The sequence below is a fragment of the Pelobates fuscus genome, chromosome 1 (genome assembly GCF_036172605.1).
Source record: "Pelobates fuscus isolate aPelFus1 chromosome 1, aPelFus1.pri, whole genome shotgun sequence".
Lineage (NCBI taxonomy): Eukaryota > Metazoa > Chordata > Amphibia > Anura > Pelobatidae > Pelobates > Pelobates fuscus.
In genome coordinates this window covers 415,720,114-415,733,387 of record NC_086317.1, presented here as the reverse complement: position 1 = coordinate 415,733,387, position 13,274 = coordinate 415,720,114, and the positions used below count along the sequence as shown (strand labels likewise).

Here is a 13,274-nt window from a genome sequence, read left to right as displayed (position 1 = left end):
TCTAATGACTATTTCATAAAGATTCCATCTTTATAAAAGTCAATTTTCGGGAGTTGACAGTGCCGCTTTAACCCTGCAAATGCCAATTTGGAGTTTTAGAGAAACTGAATGTATAAGGAGCTTGGAGCTTGTTCATGCTCTAGTAATCTCTTGCATCGATTACTGTAATTCTCTCCTAATTGGTCTCCCCAGAAGCCGTACTGCCCCCCTACAATCTGTGAAATGAATGCTGCTGCCAGGCTGATCTTTCTCTCTTGTCGTTACCTCTCACACCTCACCCCTCTGTTGACCCTTACAGTGGCTTCCTGTACCCTACAGGTGTCAATTCAAAATACTAACCCTTACCTAAAAAGCTCTAACCAACTCTAACCCCTCTTACATTTCTTCACTGATTCATAGGTATGCCCCTTCTCTGTCTCTCCGCTCTACTGGTGACCTTCTCCTTTCTGCTGCTCACACCCTTACTGCAAATTCATGGCTGCAATTATTCTCGCGGGCGGCTCCTTTCCTTTGGAACAGACTCTCCCCTAGTCTTCAATCCTTTAAGAAGTCCCATATTTTCAGGAATGCTTATGGCCTCCAGGAGTAAGTTCTATCTCTCAAACCTTCCTCACGCTCTCTCCTATAGGACCACACTCCACTCTCACCTCCAGTTCTGCTACTTTCCCACCATGTCTATTTGCTGTCTCTCTCAATACCCTTCCTATTGTGTTTTTTATACCCCACCTCCTCTAGACTGTAAGCTGATTTGAGCAGGGTCCTCAACTACCTATTGTTCCTGTTACATTTTGTTATTGTCTCATTTGGTAAATTACCCTTTTTTTGTAAAGAGCAGTGGAATAAGCTGGCGCTATAATAATAATAACTAGAAAAGCTACAATTTCTGGGGAAATTGTGTGAAGTGTTCTTGCCTCCACCAGTAGTCTACAACTGGAGTGGGCGGAGTAACTGTTATTATTTATTTATATAGCACATTTAATTGCAACGTTGTTGCCCAAAGTGCTTCACAGTTACATTAAAACATACATTTATAAAAACATTAGCAGGTGTACAAAAGGCCCTGTCTATGACATCACTTGCTGCTCCAGCCTGGCACAGGTCAGAGTATTTTGGCTGTTGCCATCTTCAAACGGTTGTATTTTAAAAACTATACATCCTACAGCGAAGAGCTTTATATTGTGAGAGTTGCAAGAGTTGCAAACAAATGGTCATATTGTGAAAACTATCTGGACTATGGCTTAGCCGTGGACATTTCTAGTGGAAGCAGGAATAGCGGAACGTTTTGATATAAGATTTGTGTAGTTGGGCTTGAAAATGAGGGAGTGGTGGCAGTTTAGAAATCATGTCCTGATTTTTCAGCTTTTGCCAGCTCCCACTCTAGTTTTGAACATTTTGCCATTCATTCCTATGGGACCAATTTCGCCACAAGAACGAGGATATTCCGTGAACCATTCGGCGAAACGTTCCACAAAGTAATAGCACACCAATCGGGAACAATCCGCACGTTTCGGTATATTACTGTAGTGTAAAAACTGTGGGAGGAGTTAGGGTGGTAAATTTGGCTATAATAAGAATAATAATATATATGTGAGATAACATTAAGTGGTCTTGCTATGCAAGAACACTTAATAATATATATGTGAGATAACATTAAGTGGTCTTGCTATGCTATTAAGTGGTCTTGCTAAATTTTAGGTTTAAGACTGCCTCTAGTGGCTGTCTACCAGTAAGCCACTATAGCCGCTTCCTGAGTTTGACTCAGTGAAATCACACTGGACTCCCTCATGCTTTGCAGCTGTTCAGCATCTTCAAAAAAAAAAACATAGGAAAGTATTGAGTCAATAATTTCCTATGGGGAAGGCCTAATGCACTGACTAAGGGGTTCCTTTAAGCATGCCAACTATAGTGTTCCTGTAAGCTTGCCAAATAGAAAAATGTAAACACCATTACTGCTGGTCACAGTGGGATCTCAGTAGTTTCTAGCCTTGTAGGTGCCTGCTTTTAGTGTTACTATAACCCTTTTAAAGCAAGAGGTTATTTTTAATCTCAAAATGTCTATTGGGCATTTCCATCAAATCCCCTTCTATGCATAAAAAAGTACAAAAAAAAAAGTTTTGCTTACCTGTGATCCAGTACTGGATAAAGTTGCTAGTGCTGATCTCCCTCCTTGATATGATGTCCTCCTGACAGCCCTTACACGATCCAATCACAAGCTTGTCATAGAGAAGACTATGATTGGACCGTTTCACAGGCTCAGATCGCAAGCACCTGCCATAAGCCAGCAAAGGAAAGGTTGGAGGGATTGAAAAACAACTGTAATAAAGTGAAGCGGGAGGTACAGGTGAGAATAGCGTCCCCCTGCAGGATCTGCCTCCGAAGGGATAATTTACTTATGTCTGTCACCAGCGTGCTGACGACAGCTGTAAAATATTCACAGAATTTACATTTGGCAGTCTGGAACTGAGTTCTGGGCTGCCAAAGTAAAGTGTGCCGGGGATGTAACTAGCCCCCAGAGCATAGGTGCAAATATCTCTGAATGTACAGTGTTTCAAGCAGAAACACTACACATTCTGCCTTCAGCCACCATGATTAATTAAAGGGAAACTATAGTGCCAGGAAAACAAACTCGCTTTCCTGGCACTATAGCTTTCCTCTCTGTCAAGGCCCCCTCCCGCAGCACTGAAGGAGTTAATAACCCCTTTAGTCACTTACTTGGATCCAGCGCCGATGTCCCTCGGCGCTGGCTCAGCTCCACCCACGCTCCTCCCCCGCATTAGGATTTCCCCATAGGAAAGCATTATTTAATGCTTTCTTATCGGGATTCAGGTGCCTCATGCATAGCGTGAGGACGTCCAGCGTCGTTTAGGCGACCAAAAGTCGTCTAAGAATTCAGAAGACCCTCTAGTGGCTGTCTGGGAGACAGCCACTTGAAGAGGAGTTAACCATAGCAGGTAATTATTGCAGTTTATAAAAACTGCAATAATTACCACTCTAGGGATAAGGGTGATGGGAATTTGCACCCAGACCACTTCCCTTTAAATCAATGAATTAGTCATGGAGGCTGGAGTAACCTTTTACAACCAATAGGTGAGAGACCTGAACGAGGGGACATAAAAGCTGCCTGGAGTGTGATCAGAGGGTGTAAATAAAATTATTTAACATTTGAACACCTAATTTTGATTCCGGTGTCCTAGCTCCCTCTGCTGGGCTTTAAAGCGCATTAAGATCCGGAACGAATTCCGGTAACATGTGAAAACTTACAGCTGCTTGGACCCTGCATGAGACGTGGAGAGAGAGGCCCATACTTTATTTGGGATACTGTATTGTGTCCAAAGATGGACAACCTGCCCCCTTTATTATGTGGTGATATGATGCATGGCTTTACATAGTGCATGGGCCACATTGTCACAGTGGGAAGCTAGGATAGCTGAGGGGAGGGTGAGAGGTTTGGTCAGGGTGGAGATACTGGTGACAGGAGATCGTGGGGGAAGCCCAGACACGTGGGACTCGGCGCTAAGGGGCAGGATGATGGAACTCAGACCTAACTCCATCCCAAAACTGGGTGTGACCAGGGTTTGGTCTCTAGAGGGTGTGTGACTATCCACCCCTGGCTTCCCGCCCAGGGGGCATCCCTCCAGAAGGGTGGGGGGAGAAGGGGTGCGGGGCGTGCAGCGGGGCAGGAGAGGGAGGTGATGAGGATTCCACGTGAAGAACTTGGTTCGTTCCATTCATCAGATACAGTGTAACACCGCATGCACTCGGCTGCTTTCCTTGATGGCGATACACATTGCGTGGGTGGAAATCAGAAAGGAGGCCTGATTACAGTGTTCAGGAAATCCCACTGCTTTTTATAATCCAGACTCCTCAACGAGATTTGGGAATTGACCCCCCATAGGGCAAAGTGACAGCTCTCAGTTATAAGAATCCTCCATGGTAGATATTAAACTAATTCTCTATGCTAGGGCTGGTTTTACAACACTTGCTAAGTGGATCCTTTCAGTTAAAGGGATTATCACCTAACTAAAAAAAAAACAAAAAAAACCTGCTCATTTTTCTTTCTGTTTGTTAGACTTAATCTTTTCTTAAAGGCTATTTACAAAGCTACCATGGCGTATCACGTTGCTGTATCTAGGTATTCTTTATTGACATGCATGATTTATGAAGATTTAGATCAAGTGTTGGAAGCCCTTTGTTTAGTTTCTCTATTGTCTTTTCGTCTCTCTGAAAATGAGCTCACAGATCTCAGAGAATTATTTTACATGAGAACTAAACAGTCACAGCAGTCCTTTGCGGTTTTGTTATACACCTCCAACTCAAGGTGATTCGCTATTATTATTATCGCCATTTATATAGCGCCAACAGATTCTGTAGCGCTTTACAGTATTATGAGATGGGGAATGTAACTATAACTAGGACAATTACAAGAAAACCTACAGGAACGATAGGTTAATGTGAGAATTGCTAGCAATACAAAGTGAATTTTAAATGTAAGGCCAAAATATTCTAACTGAACACAGAATTAACTGCGTGATTTTTAAATGAAAATGTTTGTTGAGTTTTATGCATTAAGAAAAAACAGCTTGCAATACACAAAGTGTAATGACATTACGTAGTCGTGTACATAGAGATCACTATTGTTTGTAAAAGATAAAGTAAATCAGAATAAATTAAATCAAATAACAACAATAGTGGGTAACAACAATAATAGAGATTTATGAAGGAGAAAGGAGAGGAAATTAACTACTTTTACATAGAATTTGAGATGGTTCCCTTTATACTACTAGCCCATAATCGTTGTAATATAGACAGACATACAACAATACTGGGTACAAAGGTTTTGTTTCGGACATGAGCTTTTTTTTTTTTTTTATATATAAAAAGGATGCATATTTTAGTTGTGTCATGGATGAAAATAATGTTAACAAATAAGGTTGATGAACAATACATTTTGGTGAGTGATAGTAACACACAAGTCTTACATTTGTTGATGGAAGAAAGTGACCCACAAGTCTCTTTTTGTCACCCTAGTTCTACCCCCTTGTTTAAACGTCATATTATTTGTAAGAGCAGTTTAGAGAAACCTGCATTTCTATATCTGTTTCTACAGACACTGTAGTAGATCTCCAGTTCCTAAAGATCATCATATTTGCAGCCATTAATATTAAAAATATAAGTTCAAAGTATGTTTAGGAAGGTTATTAGGCAACATAAACAGTCAATAGGTCTCAACCATTAGTGGCGCATTCACCTCGTTGCTCTAAGTAACAATGTATGTACTTTAGACCAATATGTGGATATCATTGACATTTCCACCACACATGTAGCATTGAGTCCGTGTCTGACAGACACCTCCAACACTTTCTTTTTTCAGTATATATTATGTGTTAGTCTAGCCGGGACCAAATACCATCTGTATGCAATTTGTCTCATAATGTCTACATGTCTTGCACATAATGTGAGCCCATTCTGAATCTAAAATGCCCTATTCCATCGATCTAAATAATTGTTATATCCCAATTCCTTGTGCCACGCTGAGATGATTCCTGGAGGTTGTGTGTACGTCCCATTCTTACAAAATCATAACAAATAGAAAGTACTTTCACAGCCGGTGTTACAAAAATTTGCTCCAATATTGTCAATTGTCCATTCTCCCCTCGTACAAGCTTAGATGCTGAGGTATTGTTTGTATTCCTAACGGTATAGTGTTTCTTAAGAAAAAAAAATAAATGTATTTATTTTTAAATCTAGAGTATTCAATTTTAGATTTTGGGCCTCCCTGTTAAAAATGATAAAAGTTAAAAAAAAAAAAAAAGCGTCATTAAAGGGACACTATAGGCACCAAATCAACTTTCGCTTAATTAATTAGTTTTGGTGTATATTTCATGCCACTGGAGTCTCACTGCATAATTCACTGCCATTCAGGAGTTAAATCACATTTGTTTCTGTTTATGCATCCCTAGCCACACCTCCCCTGGCTGTGCATGACACAGCCTGCATGAAAACAAACTGGTTTAATTTTCAATCAGATGTAACTTACTATAAAGGTTTTTTATCTCCTGCTTTGTAAAATGAACTTTAATTACCTACAGAAGGCTAATGCAGGTCTAGCAGGCTATTAACAGTGCAGAAGATAGGATATTATAAATTAGACAGGATTTGCAATAAAAGAAGTGCAAACATTAGATGACTCTTACAGGAAGTGTTGAAGAAGGCTGTGTAAGTCACATGCATAGAGGTAGGACTAGAGCAGAGATGGCTAACCTTGACACCATAAATTGTTTCTGGACTACATTTCCCATGATGCTTAGCTAGTTTTTAGAGTCTAAAAGCTAGCTGAGCAACATGGAAAATGTCGTCTAGAAACAATTATGGTGTCAAGTTTAGCCATCACTGGACTTGAGCAACATAAGCAAAGTGATTTAACTCCTAAATGGCAGAGAAATGAGCGGTGAGACTGCAGGGACATGATCTATACACAAAAACTGCTTAATTAAGTTCAAGTTGCTTAGGTGACTATAGTGTCCCTTTAAACCTATCTGTAATCCATTGCTGATACTGTCTCCTTGATGCTGCAAGTCTACCTATCTTTAGGTCCGTTGGATACCTGCTAGAGGCAGTTCAGGCAAAATGTATCTCTGAAAAGGGCCAACCTAAGCACAAGCACCAGTACATCTTAATGTAGTGGTTTTGTTGCACAGAGGTTGTCCCTTTGCTCAGACAATGTAAAACATTGCCATTATTGAGAATCGACAATGTTCACTTTTGTACCATAAATTGCCTCCTGTGGCTTCCAGACAGACATCCTCTATAGCCACTACTTCTTTAAGACCTTCAATTTTTGAAAGTCTTCATATTTAGCATCATCAATCACAGCATGATAGTGCTGAATACTGCTTCTCCTCTACGCGACAAAATGGGATTCAATGCTTCTTTGTGGCGTAATGGAGTGCAAGTATTGTTATAGACAGCAGTGTATGAAGATTAAGCAGTCATCCTTTTAGACTTGGAAGAAAGGAGTTTTTGGGGTAATACCGACGAAAGTGTTCTCATAGCAAGAAAAATAAAGTCGTCGTTAATTCTCAGCCAAAAGTGGTTGTGGCTTGGTACTTATAAGACTGACACGCCACTCTGGCATTCCTGTGCGTGCCAATCAGGATGCTCAGCCTCCCAGTTCTCTTCTGACTTTCCGATTGGCAATTGCATTCAGACTTCCCGAATGCGCTGATCAGGAGGTGAATGCATTTGGGTATACTGGTAGAGAGAGGGACGCTGCACGCTTGCGGCACCCCTCTACTTATATTAATATAACTAATAATTTCTGAGTCTAGGAATGCCATGCCATCACTGTGACCCCGTTCCCACACTATTTGGGGTCGTAGGGCTGACGTGGACCAATCAGTGTCCAGTCCACGTCAGGGTTATAAATAAAGTTTTCAGCACCAGAGTCTTTGCACTATCATATAGTGCGTTATATAGGATGGGCCAAAATTCAGAGTAAGATCTGACAGGTAAATAACTTATTTGTTAGTTGTTCAATTTATTTGTTGCAGGTTCATATTATAACTGAGTCTTGGGCGATTCATTATGTCTAATATTGGGTAATAATAGTGTATTTTTATTTTCAAAAGTGAGACAACTGTCTGCGAATTGATAATTTTAAGAAATTCCCATATTAATTGGCCGCCATGTTCACCCGACCTTTTCACCTTTTCAGCTCCCGATTACTTTCGGTGGGGATATTTGAAGGAGCGGGTGTACGTGAATAAACTGCATACACTTGAGCAGCTCAACGAGAATATCTGTGCAGAAATTCGAACACTGGAGCCTCAAACATTAAATAATGTTATGAACAATGTAATCGAAAGAGCCTGAATTAGCATGGTGGCAAATAGAGCTATTTTAAAAGATGTAATCTTCGGGACCTAGTCATACAAAACTCCATATGTTAAGCATTAATTGTATGTAATATCATTGAAATTGGTTCATTAATAAAAAAAAAGTAATTGACTCTTCAAACCCTGAATTTCAGCCAACCCTGTGTATTTCCTGATTTTCTGATTATTCGATTTTGGTTTGTTTACTGACCTCTGTAATCCATACCTGGCTTGTTATATGGTATTTCTGTATTTCTGGTATCCTAATCTTGGTTAGTTTCACAAATACACTTTCTATCTTTTTATATGGTATTCCTGACCTAAGTTGAGTAGTGTAGCTGTTACAGGTTGTTTAACCCCTTAAGGACACATGACATGTGTGACATGTCATGATTCCCTTTTATTCCAGAAGTTTGGTCCTTAAGGGGTTAATTAGATTCTATAGAATTTTTTTATAAAGGTCTGGATACAATTTTGGAAAGAAAAGAATCTTGAAAGATAGTTAATATTGCATAGCTGCTCATGAAAGCAAGGGAAAATGTGAGTGCCATTTTGAAGTCAAGAAAGATTGTTGTCATATTGAGGCACAATTGAAAATCACTTAAACTTTCACTTTTGTTTTGAACAGAGATGTGTTAAAGACTTAATTTGATGCACTCTTTTTCAACATAATTACTGTGTAACAATGTACTTTTTAATTTAGGCAGTGCTACGGCATATGTTGGGGGCTATATGAATTATAATTTTAATACTTACCAGAGGTTAACATATTCATACATTTTGAGAATTACAGGGCCGAAAGTTTAAATCTAACAGTTGTCCTTAATGTGGACGATTCTTATCTGAGGAGTAATTCCTTTTTATGATGAGTCACAATTTCATCTTGAGCAAGGTGAAAATGCTCGATTGAAAAAAGATGTGTTGTTAAAGTAACCACAAGGAAACCAAGAATAAAGAATGTGACTTGATTTATAGTAACTGTATTAGCAATAATCTGGGCTTGGCTTGTATTTTTTATTTTTTTTTACAGGGCTTTACAGAGGGGAAGAAGAACCCGGACCACTTCCCCTTTTGAGGTTCTGCGGATATTACTAAAACTATGTTACAAAAATTGTGATATATGAAAAAAATGCAACACATTTATTTCTGATAAATGTTTCTAAAAAGATATGCCCCATTGTATTTGTAGTTGTAGTAGTTGCCAAACGGTCTTACTCCTCCTATTTATAATTCCTGGGTTTTCTTGTCTGTGTGGATGCATGCACCTATTTGTACTTTGTACCATTCTACAGTAAAACCCCTTAACAATTATTTTTGTACACTTTTCGCTATTTCATGTCATCTCCAAGAATTAGTTTGCAAACATTAATTTTCCTATAAGTAACTGTAAAGAAAGTCTGCATTAACACAAATACTTAATGGAACACGAAAACCCCTATAACAACTTTATTTCAGTGAAGTTGTGCAGGAGCAGGAGCAGGAGCCGGGGCCCCATCTAATCTTTATAGGTAAACCTACAGCCTCTTATGTTTATTTTCTCTGCAAATCTTATATTGGAGGAAGTTTAGTCTTGGTGACCAATTATAGACTGAGAGTGTCATCTAGTGCTCTCAGTGTCATTGTTTTAAGAAAGCACTATTATTGGTCAGGGTACTGCCCTCCCCCAGTGATGTATTCACCGCGAGGGTAACAAGGCATTTGCCTTGGGCAGCACTTTCCAGGGGGCGGCAAAAAAAGCCACCCCAAACGCTCCGATAGATGCCTTGCTAGACTTGTGTCCTGGGGGGCCCAAGAGCTATCCAGCTGGGCACCCTTCGAGGTGGGCGGCAGCTTGTATTGCGGTTGGGCAGCGAGGAGGTGCTGTAGTCTGAGCTCTTCCTGCTCAGCTTCCTCGCACGCTACTTAGTGATGTCAGTCCAGCTCCTGGCATCAGTAAGCGGCGCGCGAGGGAGCTGAGCAGGAAGATCCCTCGCCACCTACTCTGCCCATCCAGCCCCTGCCTGCACGCACACCTGCCCATCAGCACTTGCAGCCCCACTGGACCCCAGGTAAGGAATCCGCTCCAGCTCTCCCAGAGTGTTGGGGGAAATGTGTATGAGTGTGTGTCTGTCTGTGAGTTTGCTTCTGTCAGTTAATGTGTGTGTGTGTGTGTGTCTGTCAGTGAGTGTCTGCGTAATAGTGTGTGTGTCTGTCTGTGAGTTTGCTTCTGTCAGTTAATGGGTGTGTGTGTGTCTGTCAGTGAGTGTCTGCGTAATAGTGTGTGTGTCTGTGAGTTTGCTTCTGTCAGTTAATGTGTGTGTCTGTCAGTGAGTGTCTGCGTAATAGTGTGTGTGTCTGTCTGTGAGTTTGCTTCTGTCAGTTAATGGGTGTGTGTGTGTCTGTCAGTGAGTGTCTGTGTAATAGTGTGTGTGTCTGTGAGTTTGCTTCTGTCAGTTAATGTGTGTGTGTATGTCTGTCAGTGAGTGTCTGCGTAATAGTGTGTGTGTCAGAGTGTGTCAAATCAGTGAGTGTGTATGTCAGTGTATCTGAGCGTGTGTTAGCTAAACAGTGTGCGTGCGCCAATGACTATCTTTCAGTGAGGGTATGTCAGTGCATGCATCTGTGAGGGAGTGTCTGTCAGCCAAAGTGCGTGCGGCCTTGACAGAAAGGGGTGGGGCAAATTTAAATTGGGGGGGGTTTGGTGGGGGGTGGTTTAGTTTCGTCATGCCTAGGGAAGCACAAACTAACAAAAAAAGAAAAACCGAATATAACTAATACCTCCTTTTCAGCACTGCGGCCAAGTTCTGTCTGCAGCCGCATCCTCAGTTGGCTTCACTCCACCTTACCGGTGTGGCACAGATGTCAGGGAGAGCAGGCTGAGGAGTGGACATGGGCGGCATAAAGGCGGGAACCAGAATGCTGTGCATTTTAGCGTCAGACAACAAATTTGCACAGAATTCACATGAATCACCTGAAACTCTTGTTGCGGCTGGCTAATGAAGACTCATTGACGTGACCGGAGGTGGAGTAACACCTCTAGCAACAGAGGGGCTACATTTTGTTTGTGTAGCGTTTCATAGAAAAACTTTGCACATACAGACTTCAGGTGCCATGACCAGTTCAAATCAATGAAGTGGTCATGGTGCTTAGAGTGACCCTTTTAAGAAAGATGGCACCCAGGCATTTCTGGGAGGGCTCCTTTAAAATCAAGAAAACAAGGAGTGGGGTGAATTGCCAGCCATGCTGACTGATTATATATTTTTATTGATTGGAATGTTGAAAAATAGGAAAAAATAATTAATTGTCATTGCACCACCTATCCTCTTCAAGGGATAATTATTATGGTCCACTTTGAAGAGCTTCCCTACATCCTTAAGCTTGAGATAAGATGAAGAAAAACAACGTTGTGCTTTTGCTCACTGATAACCTAGGCCAAGCATATCAAACTTGCGGCCAACCTGCCCTGGGGCCACTTTGTGCTGTGGCTGTGACCAGTCGCAAGACAGGAAAGAGATATTTCCTGCCTGATTCTTGTCTTCCTTCCCACGGCCTATTGCGTGCTCCCGCAGGCCAGCCACTCCCCCTTCCCTGTGTTTCAAATTAGAGTCCTTGGAGGAGGGACAATGTATTCAATTAGAGTGGAGGTAGGAGGGGCAGTGTATTGGATTTGGGGGCAATGCACTGGAATTGTGGGTGGTTCATTAGAATGGGTGGTGGGGCAATGTATTAGAATGGGGGAGGGGGCTGTATATTAGATTGGGTCTGCATAGAGGCTCTGAACTCTCCCAAAGGAGATGCTGATTAGCTGATTAGTTTTTTGTCACACATGCACAATAGCCTACCATGCTTTCCTATGGGAAAGCATTGGATTGGCTAAGATCATCAAGTTTGATGATCTCAGTCAAAGTGAAGAACACTCATAAGAAAACAAGAAAACGTAATTTGTTTTTTGCAGCTGTGTAACAGCATACATTCACCCTTTCAGTCCCGTTACCAAACTTCTTAATATGTCAAGGTAGTTTTAAAAAAACTACCTTGACTTTGGTAGATTTTAAAAAATCTTGTAACTAGATATAAAAAAGTAAATTTATAACTGAACTGTGGCTTGGAAGAATATACAGGGTTTTTTTCTAAACATAGATGACATAGATGATTCTTTTCAAATACAGGCTGACACGCATATACACTTGAATGAACAAATATACACAGACACTTATACACATACCCTTGTGCTGTGAGCACTTTAAATGTCTCCCTCGGGCCCCGGTAAGTCCCCCTGCAGCCCTGCCTTCCTCTATTTCAGCATAGGACCCTCCAGTAGCTGCATTGGCTGCACCACCGATTGTTCTGTGCCTGTACTGTACAGCTCAACCCACTGACAGCAAAACAACCTGCAATAAAAGCAGAGGACTTCCAGGAAGACATGTGTTTAGGATAGCTCTAGCTGTTTGTAGTTTGACTGCAGCCTGTGAATTAAAAGCAATTTGCATAGTGCTCTTAGGAGCTGAGCTATGTGCATAGATTTAACAAGGAAGAATTTCTGGCTTTCCCCCCCCCCTCCCCCCAATAAAAAAAACAAATCAGCATATTAATAACTTCAAAACCTATAAAATCCATTAACGTTGTATTGGTGCCTGGAACGGCTTTTTAAGTATAAAAACTGCTTAGGCTAGTAGAATTTGCAATTTCGTGAAATGAAAAGGGAACACGCAGTTCACACATAATTCACTCCAGCAGGCTGAAGTGCTTTGTGTGTTTGGACTGCTCGTCCAGTATCCACAGCCTCCTTGATGTGTAGTGACTGTTTAATCATTTGCCCCTGAGCAGTGGCGTACACACAATCCATGGGGCCCCGAAGCGAAACTGATCCGTGGGCCCCCGCCTCTTCCCCCCACACTCTCCCCCGACCGACACACACACACATACATACAGACACACATACATAGTACACACACACACACAGACAGACAGACAGACACACACAGGCACACACACATACAAAGACACATACAGACAGGCACACACAGACAGACAGACACACAAACGACACACATACAGACAGGCACACATACAGACACTCACACATACAGACACACACACACACAGGCATACAGACAGACACACACACACATACAGACAATGTTTAAGTCACCCTCCTGTTTCCTACCTTTTAGGTGCAGGAGGGTGACTTTCTCTGGGGTCCAGTGGTGGCTCAGCTTGATGGGAGTCAGAGTTCCCACTCTGACTTCCTGTTCTTCCTTCCACGCGGGCTCTGTCTGATTGCTGGGAGGAGTGACGTGCAGTCACAGGGGGCCCAGTTGCGCTGTTAAAGTGCTCAGGGCTGACCCGGCTCCCTGACAATCCATATCCATCAGGTGGCCCTGACAGCATGGGCCACCCGATGGACCCCTTGGATGGCGG

General features: G+C 41.8%; 1 protein-coding gene across 1 annotated transcript in view; it reads right to left on the bottom strand.

Moving 5' to 3' along the window:
• Positions 1–2,193, bottom strand: part of SP7 (Sp7 transcription factor) — a 112,062-nt gene extending 109,869 nt beyond the window's left edge. The window contains exon 1 of the mRNA XM_063444817.1: positions 2,123–2,193. The gene's annotated coding sequence lies outside the window, so the exon portion shown is untranslated. The remainder of the gene's footprint in view (positions 1–2,122) is intronic.
• Positions 2,194–13,274: the final 11,081 nt, after the last annotated feature.